We start from the raw sequence: 24,838 nt of genomic DNA, 5'->3' as shown, positions 1-24,838 counted from the left end.
CAGTCTCCCATAACCACCACCTTCTCAATTTTCTAAGCTAAACGGTCCATGCACAACACAAATAGGTAAGGCGATAAATGATCACCTTGTCTGATTCCCCTTGAGGGAGCAAACCAATCTGTAATATCCCTATTCCAAACTATCCGAGTTGACACCGATCTTACACATAACATGATCCTGTCAGTAGATTCCACGGGAAGCCAACCGCATTAAGAGTATCTTCAATATAGTCTCATTCTAATCGGTCATACGCCTTTTCAAGGTTAATCTTTATGGCCATTCAACCTTTTCTAATCGTTTTCTTAGACATCGAGTGAATGACTTCCTACGCCAAAATGATATTATCTGTAATTTGTCCCGGAACAAAGCTTGCTTGGGTGTTGGTCATTTCAGACGATTCACTAGAAACTTGGTAATAATCTTTTATAGCACATTACACAAATTTATAGGCCTAAATTGACTTAAATTGATCGGATTATTAATTTTCGGAATGAATACCAGCAAAGTTTGATTAGCCCACTCATCCAAAATTCCCTCATTGAAGAATTGTTTAACAAACAAGAAAATCGAGCTTCCCATCATATTCCAAATTTTCTGATAAAAAGCCACGGGAAGCCCATTCGCACTTGGAGCCTTGAGGGGGTCCATACTAAATAATGCATAACGAACTTCTTCCATTGAAACATTGGCAAGTAAACGCCTCATATCAGCTTCACTATACTTGAAAATTTTGCAGTCTCTTCTCAAGCCGTTGTTAGACCAGGGCTCAATAGTGAATAAGAATCGAAGAAAATCAATAACATGGGATTTGAGTATACCCGAATCCTGACACCAACTTCCATCGGAAAGCTGAAGCATACTAATCAAATTATGCTTACGACGCACGCCCGTGATAGAATGAAAGTATGACGTATTTCGATCCCCCTTCTAAATCCAATTCATTCGAGTCTTCTGATGCCAAAGGCTCTCTTCCTGCGTAAGAACTAAATTCAGTTCATTTTTGAGCTCACTTTCCAACTCCACAATTTTCGAATGAATGATTTAAAATGGAATTTCTAAACGAATGATTTAGATCAAAATGGTAAAATGAAATAAACATAATCATAACTCCACAGACATCACCTTCATCAAGCATAACTAATAATCCAATGTTCATGATATTTACTCTGTTCTATAATGTAAAAGGGTCTTAAATCCCATAAACAAAGCAAATTCCAGCATTGGTATCAACAATTTTTGTGAATTATTAGACAATCATAACATTTTTTATGAATTATTTAAAAATAATAATAGTATAATTAAAAAACAAAAAAAACCCAAATTTTATATTTTTCCATCGTCGGTCGGCCACCGTCGGTCCGTGGCCGTCACCGTTGACACCATCAGAACCGTCTCGCCGCCACGACCAAAAACCAGTCCCCCAACTCATCGTAAATCGCGCCAATCGTCGTGAAAAATGCTACAAAGGATCATCGAATTTTTAAGTTTTTCGTTTATGTTTTCCAAAGATTTCAAGGGCTATAACTGTCTATACGTTACACGACCGTCACCGTTGTGTTCCTCGTCATGCTCCGAACAAAACTCAACTAATGATGATTGTTCGCTATTGGAAGTGGGGTGACAGGAGGGAGAGGGACAAGGGGGAAGGGGTTTGATTTTTTAATTTTTAAAAAATATTTTTATTACTAGAAAATTAAAAAAAAATACAACGATATACACCTATAAGTGTAAAAAAAAACGTTAGACATCTAGTTTTAGCAAAAAAAAAATTAGGCGCCAAATCGTATTTAAAAGTATAATTTAAGCATTTATTTTTGTATTAAGCCTATAAAATATAATGTTCATACGGTAAGAGTATAAAATTTTATGATTTGTGAAATATTTTTAAAAAAATCATAATATTTAAAGGTATTTTTCTATAATTTTAAAAATAAATTATAAGTTTTCATATATATATATATATAATATATTTGAAATTTTTTATAATTGTTGCTTAAAAATATTAGAGAAATACCAATATAAAATTTTGTGCAAAATATATTTATATTTAGACTCTTGCAAGATGAAGATTTGATAAGCCTAAACACATGTAGTGATTCCAGGGAACTCAGATCTATGAAGGTATATATGTTGCGGAAGACGGCTATCGAATAAAGCAATATCATAACTGATAATTTGAGAAAATAAAAATGAAGATAAAAGAGACAAAATTTACGTGGAAAACCCCTAAATAATATAGGGTAAAAACAACGGGCAACGGTAGAAGAATTTCACTATGAGAAAATAGGAATTACAACTTCTCTCAATATACCAATGAGAAAACAATGATAATTCTTTCTTGATAAAAAGGAGAAAACAACTCTAAAAAAACTATCTAAATTCTCTCTAGTATTGGAAGAAAGCTAGAATGTTTTGAGATGGTTTTGAAGCTAAATGAGCTAGGGTATTTATAGTAAAAGCTTTAAGGACTAATCTTGAAAATACCCTAAATTACAATGACTAAATGTGAGATTTTTCCATGTAACTTTTCAACCATTATTAGTGCCAACTATGAACCATTATTGTTGCCAACTTACAATGCATTATGAACCATTATTATGCATTATACAACTATTATTAGTTTTATGACAACTAATAATTTTGCATGACAACTAATAATCTCACACTTGAAGATTTGATTAGAATAATCATATCTTCACACCATTCTTTCTACCTTGTACCTTCATGTTGCTTACGTTTCTGACATGCCACAAGAGGATCGACATCAGGTAAATTTATCAGCGTTAATCGCCTCTGTCATGAAATCTGCTATGTTGTCTTTGGTATGGATCTTCTGCATATCTACTGTCCCTTCTTCCACCTTTTCACGAATGAAATGGTATTGAACTCGTATGTGCTTTGTCCTTGAATGAAATGTTGGATTCCTTGCTAGATGCAAGGCGCTTTGACTGTCACAAAACAAGAGACATACTCTTGATTATGCCCAAGCTCCTCCAATAGCATCTTCAACAAATTGATTCTTAACTGGCTTGTGTAGCTGCTACATATTCTGCTTCTATTGTGGATGTAGCCACAACTGACTGCAATTTTGAAACCCAGCTTACAGCTCCACCAACAACTTTAAACACATATCCTATAGTAGATTTGCTTTTATCCAAATCCCCTGCATAGTCAGAATCAACATACCCATTGATAAGTAAATTTGATCCTCCGTAACATAATGCAACATTTGAGGTCCCTTTGATGTATCTCAGGATCCTCTTTACTGTATTCCAATGCTCTTTGTCTGGATTCGCCATGTATCGACTAACCACTCTCACTACTTGTGCAATGTCTGGTCTTGTGTATATCATAGCGAACATTAAACTTCCCACTGCCGATGGATACGGTACTCGAGACATCTCATCCTCTCTTCTTCACTGCTAGGACTCACACTGAATGATAATTTGAAGTTAATAGGAAGAGGGGTAGAAATTGGCTTATAATCTTGTATGTTGAATCGTGACAAGATCTTCTTTAAGTAATTCTTTTGTGAAAGCCAAATCTTCTTATTACTTCTGTCTCGGTGAATTTGCATCCCTAGAATCTTGTTTGTTGATCTCAAGTCCTTTATTTCAAATTCCCTAGCCAATTGTGCCTTCAATTCTTTAATATGATCTTTGTTGGGTCCTGCAACCAACATGTCATCCACATACAACAATAATTTAACAAAATCGTTATCACCAGACCTCTTGAAATAAGCACAAGGGTCTGCATTAAGTCTGTTGTATCCAAGACACATAATGAAGGAATCAAATCTCTTATACTAACACCTCGGTGCCTGCTTTAGACCGTACAGAGATTTGTTCAACCTGCAAACCAAGTTATTCTTTTATTTATCTTCAAAACCTTTAGGCTGGAACATGTAAATCTCTTCTTCAAGATTTCCATGAAGAAAAGTTGTTTTAACATCTAGCTGCTCTAGATGTAAGTTCAATGTAGCACACATTGCCAAAACTACTCGAACTGTTGTTAGTCGAACCACAAGAGAAAATATTTCATTAAAATCAATACCTTCTTTTTGAGCAAATCCTTTGACCACAAGTCTTGCACGATACCTCTCAACTTGATCGTCACCATTTCGCTTGATTTTGAAGACCCATTTTTTACCAATTAGTTTCCTTTCTTGTGGTAGTGGCACAAGGTCTCATGTATTATTTTTATGAAGTGCTTCAATTTCTTCTTGCATCGCCATCATCCACAGTGAAGCATCTGAGCTGTTTATTGCCTCTGTATGTTGATGGCTCACCGTTCTCTGTTAAAAGGCAGTATGCAATATTACCTTCTATAACATAATCTGAGTGCCAATTGTGACGTCTTCTCACACGATCTGATTGACAAGTTGTTGGAGCTTCAGAACTCTCTGGTTCTTGTTCATCATGTGCTGGTTCTGCTTCAGAAGAATCTCCTTGTTCAACCTCCTTTTCCACATATATCTGTGTAGTCTCTGACTTTTCAGTGCTATCATCGTCTTCTTTTCTTTGTAGTTTATCTTCTACAAAGATAACATCCCTGCTAATGATCACTTTGTGGGCAGTGGGATCCCACAAGTGATACCCTTTTACTACATTAGCATACCCCAAGAATTTGTATTTCTTGGATTTTAGATCCAACTTTAAAATTTCTTGGGCGTTGTACATCACGTACACAATACTTCCAAATACATGGAGGTTTGAATAATCAGCTGGTTTACCAGTCCACATCTCCATTGGTGTCTTCAGCTCTATTGCAGTTGATGGAGCTCGATTAACCAAATAACAGGCAGTATTGACTGCTTCTGTCCAGAATGATTTTTCTAAGACTGCATCCCTCAACATTGCTCTTGTTCTTTCTAACAAGGTTCTGTTCATCCGCTCTGCCACTCCATTTTGTTGAGGAGTGTTTGCCACTGTGAACTATCTTTTGATGCCTTCTTTCCTACAAAAGTCATCAAATTCTTCACTTGTGTATTCTCCTCCATTATCTGTTTTGAAACACTTGATCTTATTTCCATAATCAAGTTCCACCCGCGCTTTGAATTTTTTGAAAGTGGAAAACACATTTGACTTCTTCTTAATAGGGTACACCCAACATCTCCTGGAGTAGTCATCAATAAATGAGACAAAGTATTTTGCTCAGCCTAGGGATATAACTGGTGCTTGCCATACATCAGAGTGAACCAATTCTAGAACACTTTTGGCTCTAGAATTTTACGTGTTGAATTTCAACTGGTGCTGCTTACTTGTTATGCAATGCTCACACAAAGGAAGTGATACATTTGTTAAGCCTGGAAGTAGTTTTTTCTCCACAAGGACTTTCATTCATTGTTCTGACATTTGTCCAAGTTTCTGATGCTATAGCATTTCAGAATCTAAACTACATGAGGCAACAGAGGCTTCTGCTTCTAGTAAAGTTTCTCCCTTCAGCATGTATAAGTTTGTAGCTATCTTTTCGCCTTTCAGCACCACAAGCGCTCCACGAAACACCTTCATGATTCCTTTCCGTGTTTCAATCTTACTTGTATTATTATCCAACAATCCGTAGGATAATAAATTTTTCTTCAGACCTTTCACGTGCCGCACATCTCGAACAACTTTAATTGTTCCATTATACATATTCAATTTGATGGTTCTCACGCCAATGATCTCTAAGGCATTATCATTGCAACTATACAAAGATCTTCCTGAGACAGGTTCATAATGATGAAACCATTCTCTTCTTGAGGTCATGTGATATGTTGCTCCCGAATCAATGAGCCATATGTCTGCATATCTCTTTCTACCTTCTACGGTGGTTGACGCTTCATAGCATAGAACATCTCCATCATCTGAAGTGTTTGCAGTATTGCCTTGTAGATTGGAGTTTTTATTTAGACTCCAACAATCCTTCTTCAAGTGACCCTTCTTTCCACAGTTGTAGCACTTTAAATTCTTCTTGCTTCTCGACTTCGATCTACCATGTTTGTAACTACTGCTTTGGCCACGTTCTGTTGATCTCCCTCTCATTGTTGTCAACGCTTCTGCTTGTTGCAGATTTACTTGTCTGTCTTCCTTGTTCTTGCGTCGATTTTCTTCTTGTAGAACAGCAGCTGCAACGTCATCGAAGACTAGACTGGTGACATTACTGTTTGTCAAGTTGATGATGAGTTGATCATACGAATCTGGTAGACTTTAAAGTAGAAGTTTAGCACGTTCTTGTTCTACTATTTTATAGCTTAAGGATGTAAGATGAGAAAATAAAGTGTTCAGTGTATTTAAGTGCTCCGTCACTGAAGTAGATTCTGACATCCGAAGAGTGTACAATTTCCTCTTAAGGAAAATTTTATTGTGCAACGATGTGGCCTCGTATAATTTGGTGAGATGATCCCATATCTCCTTAGTGTTCTTCTTTTTCTCGATGCTTGACAATATTTCATCTGCTAATGCTAGATGAAAGTTTGTCATAGCATTCCCGTCCATTTCGATCCATTTGTTGTTGTCTGTAAAATCTACCGGCCTTTCACTGATAGTTGCTAGACAACCGTCTTTCCTCAAGATGGTCTTCATCTTCAATTTCCACAATGAGAAATTTCTCACATTAAATTTTTCAATATCAAATTTCGTTATCATAGCTTCTATTACAGATAGCTCTACTATTTCACTATTGTGAATAGTTCTCTGGAACCTTCAAAGAATGAGTAACACCTTCTTAGTTTCTTATGTTGGAAGATCCACCTTTTGGTGGCAACCACAAAGACAATAAATAGATTTACACACTCAAATATGGTTCTGATACCAATTGCTGCGGAAGACGACTATCGAATAAAGAAAAATCACAACTGATAATTTGAGAAAATAAAAATGAAGATAAAAGAAACACAAAATTTACGTGAAAAACCTCTAAATAATCTAATATAAAAATCACGGGAAACGGTAGAAGAATTTCACTATGAGAAAATAGGAATTACAACTTCTCTCAATCTACCAAGGAGAAAACAATGATAATTCTTTCTTGATAAAAAAGAAAAAGCAACTCTCAAGAAACTCTCTAAATTTTCTCTAGTATTTGAAGAAAGCTAGAATGCTTTGGGATGGTTTTGAAGCTAAATGAGCTAGGACATTTATAGTAGAAGCTTTAAGGACTAATCTTGAAAATACCCTAAATTACAATGACTAAATGTGAGATTTTGTCATGTCACTTTTCAACCATTATTAGTGCCAACTATGAACCATTATTGTTGTCAACTTACAATGCATTATGAACCATTATTATGCATTATACAACTATTATTAGTTGTATGACAACTAATAATTTTGCATGACAACTAATAATATAAGCTTCTAAAAGCTTCATTTTTCAATCAATTGAGAAGTGTTTCTATACATTTTTCACAGAGAATCTGAAAATCTCTTAAGCCCCACATTTGTGCTCTTCATTTAGTATGTATGATTCTTTCCCCATCGTTTTACCCATTTTTACACAAATGATATCCAAGAATCAATTTTACTTTAAAATACAATGACCTATATCGATGAAACAGCAAGGTGATTGGAAAAGGCATTCACTAACCGGATGCAGTAATTCAGTTCAATCAGCAGCAGTCAAAGCAATTGACGAAGCTGCTGGTTTTCTCTCCGAGGTGACTTTTCTCTTCCATCAGTTCAGCTTGGTTCTGTAGAATGGAACTCATCACGCGAGACATCTCCATCTCTTCAACGATCCCACAATTAGAGCTGTGAATATTTTTCCCGAATGCCAAAGCAACAAGAAAAACAAGATAGGATAGGAAGATACCCTTTCCAATCAATCACTGAGAAAAAATCAATATAACCTCAAGCCCTATCAAGCAAGCAAGGGATTCTGCATTGGATTCGTTCAAGCCATTGCTAATAAACAATTGGTAGAACTCTGCAACTTTAAGGAGTAGGGGCTTTATTGTACGCTTCTCTCCCTCCTATCCTTTACTTTAAAGCGAAGTGAAACCTTTGGAACAAGCTTTGGGTCTAATGTTCGGGTAGAAATGCACTTCCCCAATTCCTACTCAAATTCCACAAGTCAGCCTCCTCCAATGGTTGTTCCCCGTATGCGAAAACAGGCCCGGCCCTTCTTTTCTTCTCTTAGCTCGATAACCAGATGAGCTGATCGGACCAAAATCCAAAGAGATCAATCTTGTTGGGAGGTACTGCCCAAGGAAAGGAAAAGGTTACTTCCGGATCAGGGATAATAAATAAAATTGAAACAAGATAAAATCATATATCGAAACGACTTTTGGCATCACCGAAAGGATCGAAACCAAATTCGTAGGCCGACAAATTTTCTGGATAGGTCGAACTATTGGAAGCAAATGGAAAAGGAAGACCAAGTAGGATCAAAGAAACTAGCGGACTAATCACTAAATAGATAGAAATAGGTGAGGGTTTCTTCAAAAGTACGAAGAAATAGCTGGAGAGTGAAGTTACTTCCTTGCTGGGGATCAGGTTGAAGAGCCTTGTGGGGTTGTTGCGTCCTTCCCTGTTAGTCAAAATCAATAAACCATCGTGACCAAAGAAAACTACGAAAATCATAAAAGTTCCTAAAATTTATTCATCATGGTTGACTTCACCATTTCAATGTGTGAATGATAGCAGAATACAAAAAATGGTGAAACCATCCATGGCGAGCAGACCAAGCAGGATGATTGCTCAAGCAAGCTAGACTTCCACTCTTAAAAGCAAACCGACATATAATAAATTAAATGTAGAAGCCAACATTTATTTAACCAAACCAGGTTCCATACATTCATAGCTGGAAGAATTCTTGATTCCACTAAAGCAAATGAATTGGACTTCAATAACAAGCTATTCAACAGCTCTTCTCTGGTTTCATCTCCGGCTTTCTTTGTTTTGGGGGAAACCACCAACTGGGACGTCCCATTACTGAAGGCAGATGCAGTGCTAATTCTCTCGGCATATGTTGAAAACCTTCGAGAGAGTTCTAAAGATGATAGTTTTGGTGAATCAAGGCTGCCTGCTCCAGTAATTCCTTTTGAACCAACAGACGCAAACATGGAGCTGGAGAAGTGGTCTGGAAATCCCACTGAAGTTTCATGATTTGAAGAGACATCTTTTGCGTGCAAGTTATAGAAGCTTATGTCAGAACTTGTCAGCGTGATAACACTCATCTGACTGAGCATTGAAGACTGAGATTGTCCAGAATAAAAAGAGCTAGTTGTCAGACCACCAGAAGCCTCCATGCCAAATCGAGATGGCAGACGGCAAAGGTGAGCAAATTTATCAGATATCTTCTCACCACCCCAAGATTCTGGAGAATTGATGGAGGCTTCTTCACTCTTGGATGATGTTGAAGGCATAGATCCTAATGATGTAAAAGATCTTGTGCCATCCTGCACAAAACGTGGTATACAAACATCTTTATGTGGACAGAGACGAGAAATGAACATTGTCAGAAACGAGAGCTTTCTGCAGACAATAACAAGTCTGATATTTTCTTTGGTAGCCAAATTCTGCTTCTTGGATTATAAAACCAAATTCATCCAACAAAAAAGGTCTGATATATCTTAGATATACTTAAAACATGTAAGCCCAATTTGTTACCATGTATTTAAAACAAATGTGATCTATTTTACTTGTTGATATGCAAACTCAAAATGCTACAAACATGAAAAACAATGAGCAAAAGGACAATTCACATTCTAAGCGAAAATGAGCACTAACTAATAAAACTAACTACACTATCTTAGAACAATGCCATGAAGATTTAGAGTAAATATCCTGTACAAAAATAATAATAATAAAAAATAAACAAGCCATGCAAAAATGCATGCATAAGAAAAGATGAAAATGCATAAAACCTGCGGAGACATTGAACTGGGCTTCCAATCAAATATTGGGTGACCACGAGCTCCATCATCTGCAAAACCAAACCTCCTGCTAGAGGCAAACAGAAGGGAGGTAGGCTTCTTATCTGTGTGTAGATGCTCTTTCTTTGCACCATCATGATTATCCCACAGCTTATCCAGTGAGGTTGTAATTGGTTGAACATCCACGACAGGGGAAAATACATCCATATCATCCTTGAGATTGTATCTAGAACATGGACCATGAATTCTCATCAGTGTTCCTCTGGCAACATATGGCTTTTATGTGGTGTTTCCATAGAAGAAGGCAGATTGACTGTGCTTGATACCAATCCACTACTTGTAACAGAAGATACTTCTGCAGGACCTGAGCTGTTAGTGATAAGAGAATCACAAATTTTGTGGATGCTGAAAGGCTTGTTGATGTCACAGATGGAAGTGGGTCAGGCATAAGAACTGAGTCCTCCACTGCATCTCCCAAAAGCGCAGTTTCAGCAGTGCAAGTTTTCTCATTAACAATTGCTGGTTTTAATCTTTGCCAGTATAAACTTGAAACAGCCTGAGGAATGCAATACACACTTAGGATTTGAAATGACTAAAGGAATCAGAGTTCTTACTTTAAAATCATGACCTAACAAATAAAATTATCATTAGTCTGTTCCATTTACATAAAATCTTTAAGTTGGAGCACAAACAAGCAAGCAGTGAGAGCATATATCACTAATGCCATTATAAAACATGATCCTTTATACTAATACAAATCAAATTCTACATCGAGTTTAGAGTTCTTTAAAAAAAGTAGGAAAGCGGGTGCAAATGACTAGCAATTATCATGTCTGGGTTTCTTCTATTAAGAAGTGTGATACGTAGAGGAAAAGAGAACCAACCTCAGAACTACTATAAGCACGGAGGACAGTAAAAGGCTTTAGTTTTCCCCGAATATCATAGAACACCACTCTACCATTATTGATGCCAGCTGCCAGTGTCCAACTATCATCTCTAAATGCCAATGAAATGAAAGGTGCCCCATGAGACACAAATGATGAGGGTCTTATAGACCCTGAAACATAGGTATATAGCTTCTTATCCAACCCGACACTAGCAATTATCTCACCGAAAGGAATAAGCAACTTGAAGCATCAGACTATTTAACAAATTTTTGGAAGATGTCGAAACCATAAAAAAAAAGATTACTTCATTTTGAACTCCCAAAAAGTAGAAGCTAATTCTGGAACAAGTAGAAGAGAATAAAAAAAATGGCGAGACCTTATTGGATGGTGAGAAGCTAATTCCAGATGTGGGCGTAGAGTGCTGCTTCAGCCAGGAAACCTGTTAAAGGCAAATGAATTAATTATGTATTTAAAACAGCAAGAATATTGAGAGAGAGAGTGAATTAATTATGTATTTAAAACAACAAGAATATTGAGAGAGAGAGAGAGAGAGGAGAACCTTTGGGCTACGACCCGTGGTATCCCATAAATGGATAGATCCATCATCACCAGCAGTCATAGAAAGGTGTCGACTGATCCGTGAATAATCAAGTACACTAAGTACTGGTCTTAAAATCCATCACGGGAAAATTAGCTTGCAAACAAGAATGAGAACTTAGCATAAGAACTCAAGTGCAACAAACTAAACAACCTGTTCATTAGGATCTTTTAATTCAGCAGCCCTAGCCCCGGAAGCAAGGTTATGAAGAATGAGATCTCCACTTTGGCTGATGGAGGCCAAATGCTCGTCTTTGCAATTATACATAACACCTGTTATTGTGCTCGTATGACCCCTTAACCATTTGATGCAACGCTTCCTTTGCAAATCCCATATCCTTACAACTTGACCACTTCCCCCTGAACAAATGTATCTAGATCCCTTGTTGCTAAAGCTAATAGCTAAAATAGACTCCTGTGAAAAGGTGGGGAGTTTTACTTTATTAATTTAAGGGTGAAAACTGAAAGCCCAGGGCAATGATTGTAAAAACTTTCATAGTGTTGAAACCAATCAAGGACTGGGATTAACTACATCCAACTTTCGGTATCATCAGTGACATTAATTTTGGATGCGTGACGTTAAAACTCGAGGGTTTTAATTTTGCAAATGGGAGCACATGATTTTTCTTATATATAAATATAGCATCTAAGTGGACACCCAATCAACAAAGACTGCACGACCATAGGTAACTTCTATTTCATCATTTACATTTAGTATCACATCGAGAAAAATATAGTTAGACCCAAAACATAAAACAAATTGAAATTGGATTTAACATACCCATCTCAATAAACATTATATCCCAGTCCAAAAATCTATACAGCAAATAATCAATCAAAATTTACTACGGTTATATTCAAATTTTTCTTTGCAATTTGACAATGTACTAAACCTAAAGGAGGATTACCTCAATGTTATCTCCACAGTCAGTCGCAGAAACCGGAACTGTCCACATCCTCTGCCCATTGTTCCGCCACAATGATATCTTCTTATCTTCTCCGGCACACGCCACCACTAAATCTGCCATAACAGAAACTCAGCTGAAATTAATTCAAACAGGCATAAAAAGACTGAAACTCTCAGCGTAAGTGCTAAATTAATCTTTAATAAAGTTCTGAACAAAAAAAAAACTTAAGTGAAAAAATCACAGCAATCGAACAGATCGTAGCAACAGAAACGGGGAGAGAATAATTTAAAATTAAAAAAGAGCTTACTAGTGTGGTTCCACTTAACCGAATTAACAAAGCAACTCGGAGAGGCGAGTAACTTAGAACACAAGGATCGTTTGGTTCAAGCTTAATGTCGAAAATCCTCACGGTGTCGCCGCCGCTCGTCGCTAGAAACTCAAGCGACGGATCCAGTAGACCCATTATAATAGTTATGTATATAAAGAGAGATTATCCTCCAGGAAAACTTGGTGAATGATTAAAATTTGAGGGGAAATAAGAAATTGAGATATAAATGAAAATCAATTCAAAACTTAGTTGATGTTAATTGAAACTCGGTAGTTAAGTCAACCCTACAGAGATTAAGACGTAAAAGAGAAAGAAGAGAGGGAGCGAAAAATACTTTAAACTGCAGAGGCGATGGCAAAGCATGCCAAGCCCGGGCATACTGGTTCCCTTCCAATCATATATTCTAAAAAGATAAAATAATGTAGTGAAAATGTCTTTTAATATATTATTTTAATTAATTTTTTTGATTTGTCAAAATGACCAACTAAATCATAATGCGATCGATAATTCATAACGCGATCTCCGGTATCGCAAATTAGTTTCCAGATTCGCAACGCGAATTTCGACTATCGCAATGCGAACTTGGATTATCGCATTGCGATAGTCTAAAATCGCAACTTGTGGTATTGCATTTGTTTCTTAAGAATTTTCTCTAAAAAGATAGTATTCGTGCGGACGTGTCGAAGACACGTATTACCACGACCACGACCATGATCACGACACGACCCGAGACGGACGACGGCGGCGGTGCGCGCGAGAGTCCCCTTGTTCTCTATCACTCAACAAGGAAGTGGGAAAGTAAAGCCTTAAATATCATTCTCAATAGTATTTTCAATACTATGTGAGATTGAGCATTACCAACACTTGTTTCCAATACTATATGAGATTGAGCCTTAAATAGTGATAAATTTTTTTAATTTATCCCTGTTGACCTCCCAAACACAAATCCAATGCCTATTTCACTGAAAAATAAAAGATAAAAATAAGAAAGTTTAAAGATAAAGTTTTAAATTAATATAAAAATCAAATTAATTTATTAAAAATATCTGACTGAATGGTACCAGTTTTAACTCTCTTAATTTTTTTAAGAAGCACAGAGCTGCAATGTGGGTTGAAAACTTTACATCATTAACAAATAGCAGAATTACTTTTCCACTTCCTATAAGATAATAGTATTTGAGAATTCTTTTCTATCTATTTTCTTTCCTACAAGACAAGTAAAACAAAACAAAAAATTATAAAAGTAAAATGTGTTTAAAATAGCAGAATTACTTTTCCACTTCCTGGAACTAACTTAAAATTTTTTAACTTTCCATTTCTAGATTTTTCTGGAGATTTAATTTTTTTTTCAACGAATTTGAACTGAAAGAAACAAAAAATGAAGAAGAAAAATAATTTAATGATCTTTTTGGTAAAAGAAATCACCAAATGACAACTGAAAGAAAGTGACGATTATTTTAAAAGAAAACATATTCTTTTCGTTATGTAAGAGGAATTTAACATGTCATCTTTTATTTAATAATAACTGACGATAATGATCGTAATAAAATTAAATTAAAAGTTCAATGATTGGGAGTTCTAAAAGTTTGATGTCAAAAATACAAACATTCTAAAAGTTTAGGAATCATTTACCGATAAATTTAGAAATAAAAAGAATATTTAGCGACCCCACACCATTTAACGGCAGCTTTCTGGTATTGGATCAAATCAAAAGATCCTAACTCATTAAACTCGTTTACCTAGCGAGATAGAACCCCCCCACCCTTCCAATGCACCATTCCAATTTACATCGAGACTTTGAATGCTAATATTCCCAGGGATAGTTTAAAGAATTGGTGAAAATGATCAGAATTTTAGATTCTAACGTAGCTTTTATATTTTTTTTAATTACTTATTTTTTTAAAATTATATGAGTCCGATTTTTTTAAATTTTTATAAATTATTCCTGACGTAAAATCTTATTCTATGAAATAAAATTTACTAACTACTAAATCCAAGTATTGAAATACTCATTATGAAATGGAATTTACCTCTAAACTATCGAAAATCATAAAATAGAAGAATCTTATTCTATGACGACTATATTTCACACACATTGTATATATGAGTTATGATCCACTTACATAAAGGTGTTCAAATGATTAATTCGGTTAAACGGCCGAACTAATTACCCAAATTTCATTAATTGGTTTTTTTCTCTTTAACCGTTAACCGAACCGAATTATTTTTAAAAAAAATTATCTGAACCGAACTAAGTCCCGTTATTGATCTGTTAACCGAATTAACTGAAATTTATAAATAATATATATTAAATATTTTTATTTTTTATTTATTCTGTTAATTCAATCGGTTAATTAATCCAGTTAATTAGATTCACTTATATTGTGTAAAACTCTTTAATTTTACATTCTTTTAAGATTATTGAATGATTAGAAATCAAAAGTTGAGATTAACGTTTATTTTTTAGTGAATATCTTCACATATTTTATCTTAACATATATATATATATATAAGCGCAACATGAATATGAAATTTGGGTAAAATCCTTCTATCTGCGCCAGCCGGTAAAATCCTCTTCTAAATCCCCAAAACCGAAGCATGAGATCCTCGTTTTGTCATAATCTTAAATTCTTAATCAATGCTTCTTAATTACGAACCCCTCTACATATATGTTCGATTCAAACAATGTGTTTTCACGTACGTCTGTCCCAAAGTTGCCATGCACCCCACAACTGCAACATTTCTGAAACCCCTTCTCTGAAATACCCAAAAAAAAATAATAATAATGAAGAAAGCATTTTCTAGGTTGAACAACAACCTTTCTTGGTTCCATTATCCGACATGTTGTTGACGTTAATGGTGGTGCCTTGAGGAACACCGGTAGCGGAAGCTGCCTCTTGTGCTGCCAATGCCTTTTTCCTTATTATCTCATAGATATCCAACAAAACCGTCTGAAATGCTTTCTCGATGTTGTAGGCTTCCAAAGCCGACGTCTCCATGAACGACAGAACTTCGCTCTCGGCCAAGGCTTGAGCGTCCTCCGTCGAGACGGATCTAAGATGGTTGAGGTCCGACTTGTTCCCGATCATCATGATGACGATGTTCGAATCGGCATGGTCTCGGAGTTCACGAAGCCATCTCAGACATTGTCAAAGGTTTGCCTTTTGGTTATGTCGTAAACCAACAGTGCCCCGACTGCACCTCTATAGTAAGCACTCGTAATGGCTCGATACCTCTCTTGACCTGCCGTGTCCCATATCTGTGCCTTAACCGTCTTCCCTTCCACCTGAAATTTTGCAAAGAAACAGCTCGTAAACTCAATTACAAATACACTGTCCCAATACTTGATGTATCTCGCACGAATATGTATATTGTATCTGTCGTTGAAATAGTGTACATAGACAGTTGAAACTTGAAATTAATTATCTCTACCTGAAGAGTCCTTGTTGCAAATTCAACACCAATGGTAGATTTAGACTCCAAACAAAATTCATTTTTTGTAAATCTCGAAAGAATATTAGATTTTCCCACACCAGAATCTCCAATCAATACAATCTTAAATAAGTAATCATATTCATGATCCACTTTATATGCCATTTACACTTAAAGATAATCCAAAACCTGTTAACATGAAAAAGAACAAAGAATTAATTTTCATAATATCAAAAAAAAATCCGACTTAACAACTACAACTCAATTCTTTTAATGCTAATGAAAATGTAGGGAACAAAGAAGTGCATTATCATTTTTTTCTTGAGAAGCAAAGAAGAAATTAATGAAATAAACTAACCATAAAATGATGATTGAAAATTAAGATTTGGTTAATGAAGGGAAAGGGGCCGATTAGCGAGATCAAGGGAAATGGTGTTTGTTTTGGGTGAAAGCTGGTGCATGGAGCGGGAAAAAGCTCGTGAAGAGGAGAAGAAAAGAAAGGGAAATATTGGTTTTCCATAGCCAAAGACAGAAAACAGAATAACGTATGAAAAGGCACGTAAAACGGTCTTTCACTGGGATTTTTTTTAACGTTTTGTTTAGTATTTATCAATGATTGAATTACATGTATGTTTATTGTTAGATTTTTTGATTGCCCAACTTTTCAATATTAATTGGTTTAGGCTATATTTTGAGTAGATTCGTGATATTTTTAATATGATATTCAACCTATTCATTGATTAATTTATATGGAATATTAAATAGGTTTCTTATAAAAATAACTCTTAAAATTCAATTTATCTATAAAATGTCACTCCCGGCTGGCTCCATTATTGCTTACAAAGCAGTAAAGCCGATCGCACAATGATCCAGAAAGCAAGATGCATTAACGTTGCACTTCAGCAAGATTCTTAGACCACGAATGCTGAATGCGTAGCATGCCATGTCCCACGAATGATCACTAACCTTCATATCCTCTACACCTGTACAGAGGAGTTGATTCGATATAAAAAAATTATCATCAGCAGACGTCCAAGGATCTTTGAACACGTCAATAAAATTTCCATCACCAACGGACGCCACCACTAAACAAATGCTTTGTCGCCAAAATGCTCGAGGGATCATTACCCTCCATGGCATCAAGAAAATCCCTATTAAAAAAAAAGATTTGAAATAGAAGGAAGAAAAAGTACTAGGGTTAGTAAGAAGTCTCGAGGCTTTGTTTATGGAGCAGCGCCAAGTTGAAACTATGCAAATTTCTAAAGCCCATACCACTATACTTTTTCATGATGCCCATTGTATCTTCCAAGTATCCGATCCCCGAGCATTAAGTGGTATCACAAATCCATTATATGTTTTGTCGCTTTCAATATGTATGGCCAAATGTTTCCCAACAAATTGAATTAATAAATTTTATTTAAAAATTAAGCATCCAAGTCGTTGTAGTATAGTGGTAAGTATTCCCGTTTGTCATGCAAGTGACTTGGGTTCGATACCCGGCAACAGTGAGTATTTTTTTTCCTTCTTTTATTTTTGTCAAGTAAGTCTTCTTTTGTGCTTATACATCTTGATGTCTTGGTCACAAAAGCTTCCATTGTGAATAAAAATGTCACTTTTGCTAATCAATAGGCTTTAGCTTGCTTCCAATACCTCATGGCGAATTTACTCAAACATTAATTATCATTTGTGTAGTTTATCTTTTTTTAATTTTATATATTTAGTGAGTCACATCAACAATTTGTTAAAATATAACTATAGTAAACTTTCAGTGATCATATTTTAATTGAATAAAAATGAAAATGAACAAATATCATGTTTTTTCAATTCAATGAGGAAAAGTGTTCTAAATTTAAACAAAAGTGATCAACCATTTATTTTACCCATATAAATAGGATACAAAAGTAAGTTACAAGTGTTTTATTAATAGACTCATCAAATTACATCAATGGTAAAAGTGAATGTTGTTCTCCTTAAAGGTCTTGAATTTGATCAGTTGCATCTCCATGGTGTGCGTGTGTTGTCAATTGGTTAAAAAAATTTGAACAAATATTATCTTGTAATTACCTCAAACTACTAATTATATGAATTTAATGTTAGATTAAAATCTATAATTATGGACACATATGCATAATGTATAATGTTATCATAAAATATGACACAAAATTATGTGGTTAATTATGTTACACTTGTCATAAGGTATTAGAAGTATTATGAAAATAAAAGTGTAGATATCATCAAGTTATATTTATAATTTGATAAGAGACGAAATTATAAATACATACAATAATTGATCTAATGATCAGTTATATGAATAGGTAGTGATCTCTAATAACTAGGTCAACTTATATTTTTCCTTATCTAGTGAGAGAATTTATACTCAAGAGAAACATATCGTCTAGTAAGATCTAACTTTCAAGTTAATCTTCTGATATCAACCTTTTAAGCAATCTCCAACAATAAATTCAAATATATTTTCACGATGTAATATCTTGTTTTTAATGATTTGATATATTTTAATATTTGAATTTAGTTTTACATTTAATATAATTTGGTTCTGACATTTAACTCATTTATATATTTATATTGTACTCATATTATGGTTTTTTTAAATTAATAGATCTTGATTTAATGATAAAGTTAAAGCCTTGGACTCTTCACACCACTTTCACTATAGCAAAATATGTTTTTAGCGGCGTTTTTTTAGTCATATAACTTCATTTTTAAGCGCAATCTTCTAGCTCAAAAACAAACGCCGCAGAAGTTTGCGGCGTTTGTGAATGTCAAACGCCGCTAAAGGTTATGCTTTTTAACGGCGTTTACTTTACAAACGTCACAATAGGTTAGGTCATTTAGCGGCGTTTGTTAACGGTTATACTTTTTAACGTCGTTTATTTTACAAACGCCACAATAGGTAGGTCATTTAGCGGCATTTGTAATCGCCGCTAATAATCATGATATATAGTGGCGTTTTTCACCCACACGCCGTTAATAGTCATGACTTGTCGTGGCATTTTTAATCACAAAACGCCGCTAAGGTATGCTCTAACTGAATGTTAAGTAATCATGTTATCTATACATTATCCAAAGACGTGTGCATTAAAAATTTCTACGAAAGTATTTTAGAAGAAAAGAGAAAGTGAGGTAACCAGAGTTAAATAAAGTAGAAATAAACATGTATCAATTTAAAATTTACGAATTTATAAATTTCAAAAACATATTCTCTTTTGAAGCAACAAATTCAATTGTTCCTTTACAAAGCTCATGCCTCTCATCAGCATCTCTATGCTAGCCATCAGGACTAAGGTTTTAATAGTAGTCACGAGGAGATATTGAGATAAAATCCAGCATAATAAGAATATAAGAATAGATCACCATATAATATAAGGAACCTATAGCTGACAACTAAGATACTGGGAGAGTATTATTACATTTCAAAAATAAATTTTACTTCAAGAGCTTCCTAACTAAAGCTCTCAAATAATAATCACACTGTTTGATTCCCTAAGTGTAAGAATAGGCATGTAAACGAACCGAACAAATAAGAACGGGGATATGTTCATGTTCGTTCGTTTAACTTTAACCGAACAAATGAACAAACACGAACATAAACAAACAAATAATTTTTGTTTGTGTTCGTTCGTTAAGGAATGTAGCTTGTTCATATTAGTTCATGTTCGTTCATTTAAATGATAAACGAACACAAATGAACGAACATAAACGAATGGATGTAAATGAACATAAACAAACACAATAAACGAACACAAAAGAACGGACGTAAACGAACACCTTAAATGAACATAAATGAAAATATTTTTTTCTTTCCTAACAATTTTAGGATTATATTTTATTTAATTGTTTTGAGCTTTTTTTTATTTGTATTTAAAATTAATTGAATTTTAAAATATTTATGGGTATCATATTAAAATTTATTAGGCTTTAATATTTTAATGGGTCTAGAGAGATTGGGCTAAACATAAACGAATGCACATAAACGAACGAACATAAATTAACATATTATCGAACGTTCACGAACGTAAGTGAACGAACGAGCCCTTGTTCATGTTCGTTCATTTAATTAAATGAACACAAAATATTGTTCATGTTTGTTCGTTTAATAAATAAACAAACATAAACAACTTCCCGCCGAACAGTTCATGAACGATTTGCTGAATGTTCGATTCGTTTACAGGCCTATGTAAGAATAATTAATCATTTAAGTTTTATAGAAATTAAACACATGCAACAGAAATGAATGAATACAATAATAATTAAAAGCCATAAGATATTGCCGAATATGTAATATGATAGAACAAGAAAAATAATACTGACCACATAAGTTGCAGATAAACTTCCTTCCCATATCAATAAACTACATGAAAGGATTTATGTAACCTTTGCAACGAGAACATCCAATAGGGACACTTTCCTCAAAATCCACGACTTATAGAAGAAATGTTAAAAAGATGATGAGCACACAAAATTTTTAAATTTCATGGAAGGCCTGACAGATTGGATAACAAATTAGAAGTACAAATTGCTCAAGCATTACTTGAATATGGTCCTCTGATGGATGAGGGGGGCCATAGGTTGGACTAACAAAGCAGTCCAAATTAGGATGAGACCTTAACTCTTTATCCATGGCCTTGTATGACTTCATGAATGCTTCCCTCCACAAAAACTTTAATCTGTCCTAGGCAAAGATATCCTCGTCGGAATCTCTACCGTTCGAGTTCCCCTTGAAACATGATCCTCTGGATTCGTGTTGCCTCGACTGATATGAATGCATGGAGGACAAAACTTAAGGAGCAGGGCATCCCGCACTTTGTGAGCAACGAGATGACCTTGTGGACCATGACCATGAAATACACCACAAAAGGTCACATCTTCAAACATTAAATCCTACACAAAAGGCCACTTTACACCTCAATGTATATGTTTAAAACTTGGTCAAACATATTGAGGATTCCACATAGAGAAAACAAAACCATCTGATCAAAACAAGAAGCCATTAGTTAATTGATTTATTCACCCCATTGCTCCAAAATGGATGCAAAAATAAAACAAAAGATCGAGTATTAGGGTGAACTTAAAGTTTGTCGTTCATAAGAAACACATTGATTAGAACTCAAATAGCGAGACCTTATTAAATAAATCCAAAGACTAAAGGGGAAAGGTAGTAAAGACAGAAGATTAGTAAAACAAGGAACATTGGAAAAGGAAAACGATGTCTTGCCTTTGAAATAATTAAAGCAAACCATGGAATTTGAATTTTCAAAACAAAGGGTAAATCCGGCGAGAACTTAACAAGCAAACCTTCCACCCACATAGGCCTATAGGAAACCAGATCTACTTTTTTTTCCACCTCCACGGCATATGTCAAAAGAAGCATTAAATTTGAAGAACATGGATAGATAACAAAATTCAAATTGCAACTATATAACAAAGATGTAATAGCAGTATGCATGCATTCAATGGCAACCTAGAAGAAGAATGATGAACCTAAGCTTAAATAACAAGAGTGCGATAGAGCAAAAGAGAGAGATACTTGTTGGTGACCGAAACCGACGATACAAGTTGGATGGTTTTGGAATGCGAAAATGACAAGAGTGCGAAGCAAAAGAGAGAGATACTTGTTGGTGACCGAAAACCGACGATGGCGTGTGATGTTGCAGTTGTGGTGATGGTTGCACGGTGGTGGCTTCACTGTGATGGTTGGGTGTTAGAGGAAAATTAGAAAAAATGGGAATGAAACAATTAGGGATTTGGAACCCGGTGGGTTAAAAGGATTGTACATTGCGGCGTTTATTAGAAAAACGCCGCTTATGTGCATGACTATAGCAGCGTTTACTACAAAAACACCGCTAAAGTGCATGATTATTGTTGTGTTTATTACAAAAGTGTCGTTAAAGTGAATGATTATTGCGGCGTTTATAAAAAACGCAGCTAAAATGTGTGATTATTGCGTCGTTTATCAAAAATGTTGTTAAGGTGCATGACTATTGTGGTATTTATTGCAAAAATGCCACTAAAGTGTATGACTATTGCGGTATTTATTACAAAAAGTCACTAAAGTGCATGACTATTGTTGTAGTGTTTGTCAAAAACACCGTTACAGAACATTTGTATAGTAGTGTTTGTATGAATTATTATATAAATTATGTCACATTTTAATTAATTATTTTAAAATTATCACGAATTTTCTTATTTTCAAGAAATGGCAGAAGCAACCACCTTTTCAATAATTTTCAAGAACATAGTTTTGGTGAAGACAACTTCACCCACCCCAACCAACCTTATCCATTTTCAGCTTTTCTCCACCAACATAGAGAATGTTTATTTTGACTTCCACTTTGACCTACTCGGCCTACCAATACTAATTTTTTTGTTTTTATTGAAAATAAACTAATTTTTTTATTTTTAGGGTTTGAATTTTGTATTATGATAAAATAAAATAAATTAAAAAGATTATGTAACATTCTCAATACCGGGTTAGTGACCAAATTGTAAAGTTTCAGAAATTGGTGATTAAAGTAGGATAATTGAATAGTTCAATATTTATTGGAAATATGATGAATGTTATTTAGTAATTATTGAATGAATTAAAGGGTAAAATGATAAATTGACAAGTAAGATTTTTATATTCCTTTTATAAGAAAAGGAACCACGTGGGAATGAGAGAATTATCCAGAGTTTTCTTTCTTCTTCTTCCTCCTCCCGTACCTCCAAGCTCAAAGGTGAGTTTCTTTGTTTATGGATTAATTGTTGATTTTAAGGTTGGGTTTTGATTATTAGATGATAACTAAGCTTAATGAAAGCTTAAGTTATCTTAAAATCAAAGTATGATGGAGTTAGGAGGGATTAAAGATTTGAGGTTATTGGGTGAAATCTTGAAATAGAGTTCATAACTAGAGTTGAAAGTTAAATTTGACTTGTCATGGGTCTAATTAAGAAGTTAGAAGCCATAGAATTAGAATTAAAACATATTGCAATGTTGGTTTAATTTTTTCAATATGTTTTAATTCTTGAGTTACATATGAGGAATAGAATTTTGAAGTTAAAGATGGTTTATATGGATATAAATTGGTTTAAGCATGTGTATATGAGTTGAGAACATGAAAGGGGATGAAAGATGAAGCATTTAAGTTGATTTGAGTAGATTTTCGGGCTTAAAAATGAATTCTGGGCTATGTGCATTGCTGCACATTCAATGTGCACCGATGCATCAAGGGTAAATCTCCAGAAATTGTTCAGTGTGTATCGATGCACAGGAAGTGCATCGATGCACCTCTTAAAAATGGAAACATCGAATGCAATTAATGCATCGATGCATAAGGAGTGCATCGATGCATAAGGAGTGCATTGATGCACACGTTAAGAGATGCATCGATACACGGTAGTATGCATCGATGCACTTCAAGGGGAAATAGAAATAAACCTTTCTTTTGGTCTAAGAAATGATAGATTAGCGTATATCAATTGAATACTAATATGTATCAATGTATGATCATATAGATATCGAGCACGAACAAGTTCCAGAACGATTATCAAGTTAAGATTCGATCGAAAGAGATGAAAGCATAAAAGTGGATTAAAACTTAGTGAGGCCAAGGTGAGTGCATATGCATTAGTATATGATGTTTGTAGAAAAGACTCGCGATGAGTCTACTTCCAACATTTGATTACATGATTTTATGAATATTAATATGAGTGATATGATTATTATTTATGCATGAATATAGTCATAGGTGTTATATGTGAACATATGAATTATATGAAAAGTGATATGAATTATATGAAAAGAAGCTATATGTCTACATGTATATGTGAAAGAAGCTATGAGCTTATATGAACAGGTGATATGAAAATGTATATGTGAAATGATATATGTGAAAATGACATGTTATGTGTAAAGAGAGCTAGAGGTATAGTTGGCATGCCAAGAGTCGAGGGTTCTACGTGGTCCTTCGGGACATATATGTATTCTTTGGAACATTTACAGGGTCTTGTGAGACACATATGTGATCCATTGAAATATGTATATGGTTCTTAAGGAGTGGTCCTTCGGGACAAATACAGTACATAGGTCATTCGGGACAAAATTCATAGCCCCTAGCGGGACCCCATACGAGTTATGGTGACAACATAGTGCACAACCTCAATAGACTCACATATCTACAGTTCTCACAGATGTACATGGGCTAACAAAGAGATAACAATAAAAATATATTACATGTAAAGTATATGCTTTTGTGATATGAATTGTATTATATGATTGATATGATGAATGATGTGTACATTTGATTAAATGAAATGATATATTATTTTGTGTGATAACATGATATGATATGATATGATATGTTCATGCATGATTAAGTAGTTAGAATTATTTTAATGTGTTTAATGTCTCACTAAGTCATAGACTTAGCGTGTGATTGTTTCACACGTAGGTTACCGAAGTGAGAAGAGTAAAGAGCAATGTAGAGCAAGACATGTCAGTTCTTCTTACCAAAGGTCAGATAAGAAGAAAGGTAAATAATATGTATTTTAATATATAAAGTTCTAGTTGGCATGTATTCAAAATAATATATTGTATAAGCTCTGAATAGTTCGGTAAAGGTTTTGAATAAGTTATATGTAATAATAAATTTTAAATTACTCATTATTTTATATAAGTAAATGTTTTGAAAAGTCAATGTGACACTTCGGACTCGGATCCGGGTCAGATACGGTTGGGGGTGTTACATTTAATGGTATCAGAGATAAGGTTTAGCCAATTCTAGGCTTAAACCAAAGTCCAATGAGGTTTTAAAAAAATGTACATGCCAACTAA

At 34.6% G+C, this 24,838-nt stretch overlaps 2 pseudogenes; both read right to left on the bottom strand.

The window, feature by feature from the left end:
* Nucleotides 1-7,419: 7,419 nt before the first annotated feature.
* Nucleotides 7,420-12,934, bottom strand: LOC120165871 (annotated as a pseudogene).
* Nucleotides 12,935-15,377: 2,443 nt separating this feature from the next.
* On the bottom strand, nt 15,378-16,460 carry LOC120165869 (annotated as a pseudogene).
* Nucleotides 16,461-24,838: the final 8,378 nt, after the last annotated feature.

The sequence above is a fragment of the Hibiscus syriacus genome, unplaced genomic scaffold (assembly GCF_006381635.1).
Source record: "Hibiscus syriacus cultivar Baekdansim isolate YM2019G1 unplaced genomic scaffold, ASM638163v2 tig00111618_pilon, whole genome shotgun sequence".
Classification (NCBI taxonomy): domain Eukaryota; kingdom Viridiplantae; phylum Streptophyta; class Magnoliopsida; order Malvales; family Malvaceae; genus Hibiscus; species Hibiscus syriacus.
The sequence above is the reverse complement of the archived record's forward strand: the minus strand, read 5'-3'. Positions and strand labels throughout refer to the sequence as shown.